The sequence below is a fragment of the Chrysochloris asiatica genome, unplaced genomic scaffold (assembly GCF_000296735.1).
Source record: "Chrysochloris asiatica unplaced genomic scaffold, ChrAsi1.0 scaffold00186, whole genome shotgun sequence".
Taxonomy (NCBI): domain Eukaryota; kingdom Metazoa; phylum Chordata; class Mammalia; order Afrosoricida; family Chrysochloridae; genus Chrysochloris; species Chrysochloris asiatica.
The window spans coordinates 1,937,087-1,944,201 of record NW_006408704.1 but is presented as its reverse complement, the minus strand read 5'-3'; the positions used below and the strand labels follow the sequence as shown (position 1 = coordinate 1,944,201).

At 42.8% G+C, this 7,115-nt stretch overlaps 1 pseudogene; it reads right to left on the bottom strand.

The window, feature by feature from the left end:
- Nucleotides 1–1,356: 1,356 nt before the first annotated feature.
- On the bottom strand, nucleotides 1,357–5,307 carry LOC102812971 (annotated as a pseudogene).
- Between the last annotated feature and the right edge of the window lie 1,808 nt (nucleotides 5,308–7,115).

Genomic DNA, 7,115 nt, shown 5'->3' with positions numbered 1-7,115 from the left:
ATTAGGAATCGGGCTGCGAACCGCAAGGTCAGCAATTCAAAACTACCAGCTATTCCGCGGGAGAAAGAATTAGGTCTAGCTAATGTATAATTAGCTAGAGAATTAGAGAATTAGGTCTAGCTAATTTATAAAGATTTCCAGATGATAAGTAGGAAATGGTCATTAAAGGTATAATCCTTTAAGTGTGCTGCCCTGATGTGGTGCTGTGGAATAATGCAGTGGACTGCAAGGTCGGTTTGAAATGCGAGATCTGTGGTTCTAATTCACCAGCTGCTCCTGGTGAATTTGAACCAGATGCTGATAGATAGTAGTTGCTTTGATGAATATTTATTCTGGACCATTAAGAAAAAAAGCTGGAAATCTGATGGTATTAACTTTTGATGTTTTACTGGTCTGAGAAATTCCAAAGTCTAGAAACCACTGAGTAAACAGATCTCTCATTTTACAGGTGGAACAGCTGAGGTAGCACCCCAGTTTGGTAACACCTCAGTCTGGTCAGAAACTACTGATGGTGGGTATAAGCAGGACAGTCCTCCCATTGTCCCTTTTTTGCCTTTGCCTTGTTTTTAAGCAGGTTCCTCACCACCGCAACACCCTTCAAGCAAACTGGTTCCTATCCAAGGAAGCCATCTTTTCAAATCTTGCTTCTAACCCATTCTTCCAAAGCACCTGACACCATTTCCATATCCCATAATGATGTCAGACCCTCAGAACCCCCTTACCCATTACCTTTTAACTTTCTCTTTTACTTCTAAAAAACATTGACTTTGGGGAAATTGCTTGGATCGTGATACTGTACCAAACTAATAATTGTAGCTTTGATTATCCATTATAACAATTTGTGTGTCTCTGTTTATCCTCCTAGATTATAAATACTTGAAGAACAATAGTTTTTTTTTTCTTCTAATTTCTCTTCCTTCTTCTAGTACCTAGCTCACTTCTACTTATTGTTGTTGTCCCGACTCATAATGACTTTGTATAGGGTTTCCAAAGAGCAGTTGGTGGATTTGAATTGCCGACCAAACAGTCTAGTGCTGACCTATAATGCCATACCAGGAGTCCCCTACTGTATTAGGTACTCAAATATACATGGAATTAGTTAACAAATTAATACACTCTTTGAACATGGAATACTTTAATAGTTTCAAAAATATAGAAAGTTCTTCATTGTGGTTCTTGTAGTTTGCAAATGACAATCAGGGCTGAGAGCCCTGAGCCTGGAGCCTGAGAGAACCATTTATGCCTGGGAATCACCTAGTCAGTATGAATTACAAATGGGGAGAGAAGAAGAAATGGGGAGTCCCTAGGTGAGGGTAGCCTTTCTGGAATGGCTCCACAGCAGGTCTGCCCATGGTCTCATGCCAGGCGGCATCCTGTCATCCAGTAGGAGAGTGGTCGGCCTGAACAGCGCACCTTCCAGTTTATCCTGTGGAACAAAGAAGATATGGTTCTTGCTTTCCGTTTAGTCATTTTCTTTTTCCACACACATGACCCAGCTTTAGGTAAGTCTGCCATGCAGTGAAACACCAGGAATTCCTTCCATTCCTAGCTCTCAGGTTTGCCCTTTCATGACCCCTCTGGGTTTTCTTTAAACTGCCCTCATCCCTGGTGTTTGTCCTCTTCTCCATTCAGTATGTTTCCATATTTTCTGGTTTTAGAGAGTAGAGAGTGACTACAACAAATCTCACTGACTCTCCTTTCAGAAAGGTAAAGCCCTAATGATGATCAATGTTCCTTGATTGGTGAGGTGTTTTCGTGTAGGCACTGCATTTAACTGCTTTTGAGCTGAGCTGCTAACTACAAGGTCAGTAGTTCGAATCTACCAATAGCGCCACAGGAAAAAGATGAGACTTTCTGCTCCTGTAAAGATTTACAGCCTCAGAAACCCTCTATAGGCCCACAGCCACCACCACCACCCACCCTCACAGTAACGTGTCAAAGCAGCCATTGTTATTGATTGGTAGAGTTGTAGCGACCCTGAATTGGGTTTCCAAAGAGCCGATTGGTGAATTCGAACCGCCGACCTTGTGGTCACGCCACACCAGTCCTCCATAGCAGATTTATATATCCAATTTGAAGTTCACAGAAGTTGAGGGACCAACCCATCACCGTGTTGTACACCACCACCTAGCTGACAACTTTGGAGGTGTCTGCCAGCTGATGAGCAAACCTTTTAATGAAAAATATTGCTCTCAATTATGAAGAGAGGGCCCCACTGGAAGGATAGTGATTTTTACTAACTCTGCTCACTGATATAGCTAATTGAACCAAATGGAATCAATCTGATTTTCTGTCCCAGGAACTTGGATTGGGTCTGAGTTTAGCTATCTGTGAGTGCCTAGAAATTGAGCCCAAAAACTTTGGGCAACCTCAGTCTGTCTCATACCTGGGAAGTAGAGAAACCTGGTCTCTGCTGATAGAGTAGTGAGCAAATGCACCAAGAGAAAGAAGAAACCTGCCATGGAAAGCTTGCTAATAATTTCCAGCCCTGGTTCTATTTTCTTATCAAAATCCAGCTACGCACAGAATAAATTCCTGTCAGCTAACTCAAGTTGTTCTCTGTTCATGTAACCAAGAATTTTGTTAATATCCTACCATAAAAAGAGCCTCATCCCAGGTTTGATTACTTGGATTTCCAATCCCTTTCATTATACACCTTTTCTTGACTGCTGAAAGGAAGTGCCCACAGTCCTTGCCTACTCCCCCTTTCTCAGTTTACTTTGTTCCACAGTATCCTCCTCACCAATTGTTCAACCCACCTTCTCCAGACACAATCTTTTTTGCACAGTTGACAGTTGAGATAAGGTCGGGGTTCAGCAGTTCTGAAAGGGAGGAAGAGAGGATCTGTGAGTGCACAGAAGACAGTCCCAAAGACTACTGCAGAAACTGGCCCACCCTCCCAGGTATATCTTACACAGAAATTGAGCATTTCTAATTTAGGTGAGGCTTCCCTTCCAGACGTCCATTAGACATCCCTACAATGGCTACCAGAGGTCAGGGTTGGGGCAGGAGGTGGGGAGGGTAAAGGAAGACTGAAATCCGGGCCTTTTCACTACCGTACGTCCTAACCAGTGCAGTGTGTGAGTTTCCAGGGAGCATAAATGCCCAAACAGGCAGCACAGAGGCCAAGGTGAAGCCCTGCCTAATGAGGGGGCTCTCCAAGCGAGGAGTAGGAATTAAGAAGTTACGGACCCTGGGAACCTCCTGGATCACCTCAGAGGTGGGGAGTTTGCACTTGGCCTTTTGGTCAGATCAAATGACTTAGTGACTGGAGCTAAGGCTTCATGGGCAGCTGTCTAGCATTCAGTACTGCTTCTCTTTATGCACCTCAGTCAACTCATCTGCCATTACATAGGAAGTTGACAGGATGAAATGAATTGTGCCTAGTACATAATTACCTCAATAGGTGATGGCTGCAGCCATCGCTCGACTATTACTGGCTGTGCAGAGACTTTCTGGACCCTGCTTAATACCTGCAGAAACTCCTAACTGGATGGGCATTCCCTAATTCCTTAAACCATCCCTCTGGAGCATTCCGAGACTCTGGTAAGAAGTCCTGTAAATAGACCCTAGCTTCCCCTGTCCTGCCCTGAGGCCCTGGTCAGACCTGTACAGTCTATGCAGCAAAGGTTTTCAGAGTGACTCATGTAATCACCGCACCGGTAGTGACTGTTGATCTGAAAGATGCCGTAGTCAAAGCTGCCATCTGTATTTTCTTTTATTTTTGATGTGTTGAACTTGCTTTCCACAAAGCCAAGCACAGCCCTTAAATCAGAGAGAAGAGTGTCAGGATTTCGAGACTAGCAATTAAAAGAAGGAGTCCTGGTGTGGCGCTATAGGATAAGCGAAGGACCACAAGGTCAGTTTGAACCACAAAGCCACCGGTGACCTCTTGTAAACCCTATACTGGGTTACCATGGATTGGAACGAACTCAACGGCACTTAACAACAACAACAACAGTTAAAAGAAAGATGTCAGGCCTAAGGGGGCTTTTTTGTTATAGAGCTTCTTATTGGTAAGTGTCATTGAGTCAGTTCCAACTCATAGTGATCCTGTACAGGGTTTCCAAGGAGTGGCTAATAGGTTTGAACCACCAACCTATGGTTAGCAGTCCAGTGCTATCCTACAGTGCCACACCAGGACTTCTTAAATGGAGCTAGAGAACTAGAGAGAAATGTTCATTGGCCTCTCTTCTCATCTTTCCATCTATTCATTGACCCACTCCTCAATACAACCACTTACCTATCTATCCGTCCACCCACTAGTCAAGATAACTCTCATCTATCCATCCTTCCTTTCTTCATTTAGTGAGCATCTACTGTGGAGTCCTGGTATGGTGCTGTAGGATAAGCACTGGACTGCTAACTGCAAAGTCAGCAGTTCAAACTCACTAGCTACTCACCAGAAACTCTGGACAGTTTCATTATGAGTTGAAACTGATTCAATGGCACTTAACAACAACAGTAACACTGTGTGCCAGGAACTGTATAAAGCCTCGAAAGGAACATTTAGCTGCATCAAATACAGATGCAGCTTTCAAGTACCTATAAGGTACAAGGAAGAAGAGATGTACCTAAAAAAAATTCACCAAGCCAGATAGGAAGAGAAAGTATTGTAAGACAAGTACGCACAAATTTTGGGCCAAGTACAAGAAAGAGAAAAATCTCTTTCTTGGAGGAGAATGAAGCTTTTGCACCAGCTATTCCCTCTTTTCTGGAATGCTCTTCCACCAGACCTTTGAGTGAGCAGGTCCCTTGCATCATTCAGTACTGCTCAATGTCCTCTCTTCTGAGAGGTCTTCGGTTACTCCTCTGTCTAGAACAGCATTACCTATCATCACTCTGTCCTTGCTTCCTTCTTCATAGTACTGACCACCCACACAGTACTTCCTATATTTGTGTATTTGTTTATTGCCAATTTCCTCACCTAGAATATGAGTGCTATGAGGGAAGGAAAGGCTTGCCCATCTCTGTATCCCCGGTGTCTAAAACAGTTCTTGGCACATTAACAAATGCTCAGTTAATGATTATTAAATGAATACAAGGTACTGGGAAAGTCTATTGTGGGCGTGTGTGTGTGTGTGTCTGTTTTTGCAACTTGGTTGAATCTGGGTGGGACAGAAGGGGAAGGGTGGGCATGAAGGAGAGTGGGGAGGAAGTGGCACTCACAGTCACTCAGAGAGTAGCCCTCAAAGCCATGCATGTCTTCATATAAAGCAGCTTGGCCATGTCACAGCAGTGGATAATCGTGGCCTAATTTACAATAAAGAGACAGCTGACCAAGGAGATGACTAGTACCCTTGTCATCCTCAGAGGGGAGATGGTGCCACTGAGGACTTGCAGTTTCTAGGGACTCCCAGACTTCATGCTGGTTTTCTTTGAGGGCCTGAAAAACCTGGAGAGAGAGGTCCAATAGCCTTGCTGTTTCCAGATTCATTCCTTTCATTGTTTTAAAATAATGAGAATTAGTAATCATGAAAAAGGGTTGCTGTTGTTGTTTTAAATTGTAGAACATTTTAAATATTTACAAAAGGAGAGGGATGTACCCACTGCCCAACTTCAATGATCTGTGGGTCCCCACCCCTCTTTTGGCTCTTGTCACTGTATTAAAAGGACACAGTGCTGGGCAGCGTTGGAGTCAGCCTGGCAGAGGAAATTCATGAAGACTATGCTTCACCAGCACTTGTATCTGTGTGTTTGAGCATGTGATTTCAGAGGTAGGACTAGGATACTGAGTGTTAATCTCTCCCCTGCTATGTGAACTTGGATAATGTACTTAACCTCTCTGGTCCACATTTGTAAAATGAAGATACACTAATATATACTTAGTAGGGTTGTCATGATGATTACATGAAATAATCAGTGCCCAGATCTTAGTTTCTACATAATATTCCTGCAAAAGGGCACCAGGACTCTTTGGGAAATGACTGATTCCTTGTTCAAAGCAAGAAAGGGTATTGGAAAATTTGGGTTATCTTGCTGTGTTTGAAAACAAAGAGGTGCTGAAAATAATGATGTGTGCATGTTAAGTGGACACAAGAGCCAGCTCAAGTGGGAGGACCAACTGGCTAAATCTGGAACAATTGGTTATTTGGTAATAGTTTTATTGAGATAGAATTCATATGTCATACAATTCACCTTTAAAAAAATTTTTTTTAGTATATTACAGAATTGTGTGACTATTGCCACAATCTATTTTAGAACATTTTCATCACCTCAAAAAGAAATGTTCCCATTAACAGTCACTTCCCCAACCACTTACTTTACCTCTGAGGATCTACCTATTCAGGGCATTTCATATAAATGGAATTTTATAATATGTGGCTTTTTGTGTCTGGCTTTTTTCATATAGCAATGTTTTTAAGGTTCACCAGTTTTGTAGCATGTAGTAGCATGCTATTTATTTTTGTTGCTGAATAATATTCCACTATATGAATATACCACAAGTTATCTTTTTTCAGTTGATAAACATTTGAGTTGTTTCCACTTTGGAGTAATTATGAATAATTCTGATATGAACATTCATAGGGATACATATTTTCATTTATCTTGAGTATATATCTGATCCTGATATGGTGCTGCAGGCTAAGCCCTGGACTGCCAACCATAAAGTCAGCAGTTCAAACCCACCAACCACTCCTCAGAAACTCTATGAATCAGAACCAACTTGACAACACTTAATAACAACATACATCTAGGAGTGAAATTCCTGTGGGTTTTTCATTGTTGTTTTTGGTAATACTTATGTGGTGCTGTAGGATAAGCACAGGACTGAAAGATTGTTTGAACTGCAAGGTGGTCAGCAGTTTAAACTCACCAGCCATTCCTCGGAAACCCTATTCAGGGTCGCTATAAGGAGCTCTGGTAGCGTAGTGGTTACGAATCGGGCTGCGAACCTTAAGGTCAGCTGTTCGAAACTACCAGCCGCTCCGCGGGAGAAAGATGAGGCTTTCTACTCCCGTAAGGATTTACACCCTCGGAAACCCTGTACAGGGTCGCTATGGGTCGGAACCGACTCGACGGCACTTAACAACAACAACAACAACATAATTATCACTGGAACTGACTTGATGGCACTTAACAACACACTTAACCTCAAGGAGGCCTGGAGGTGC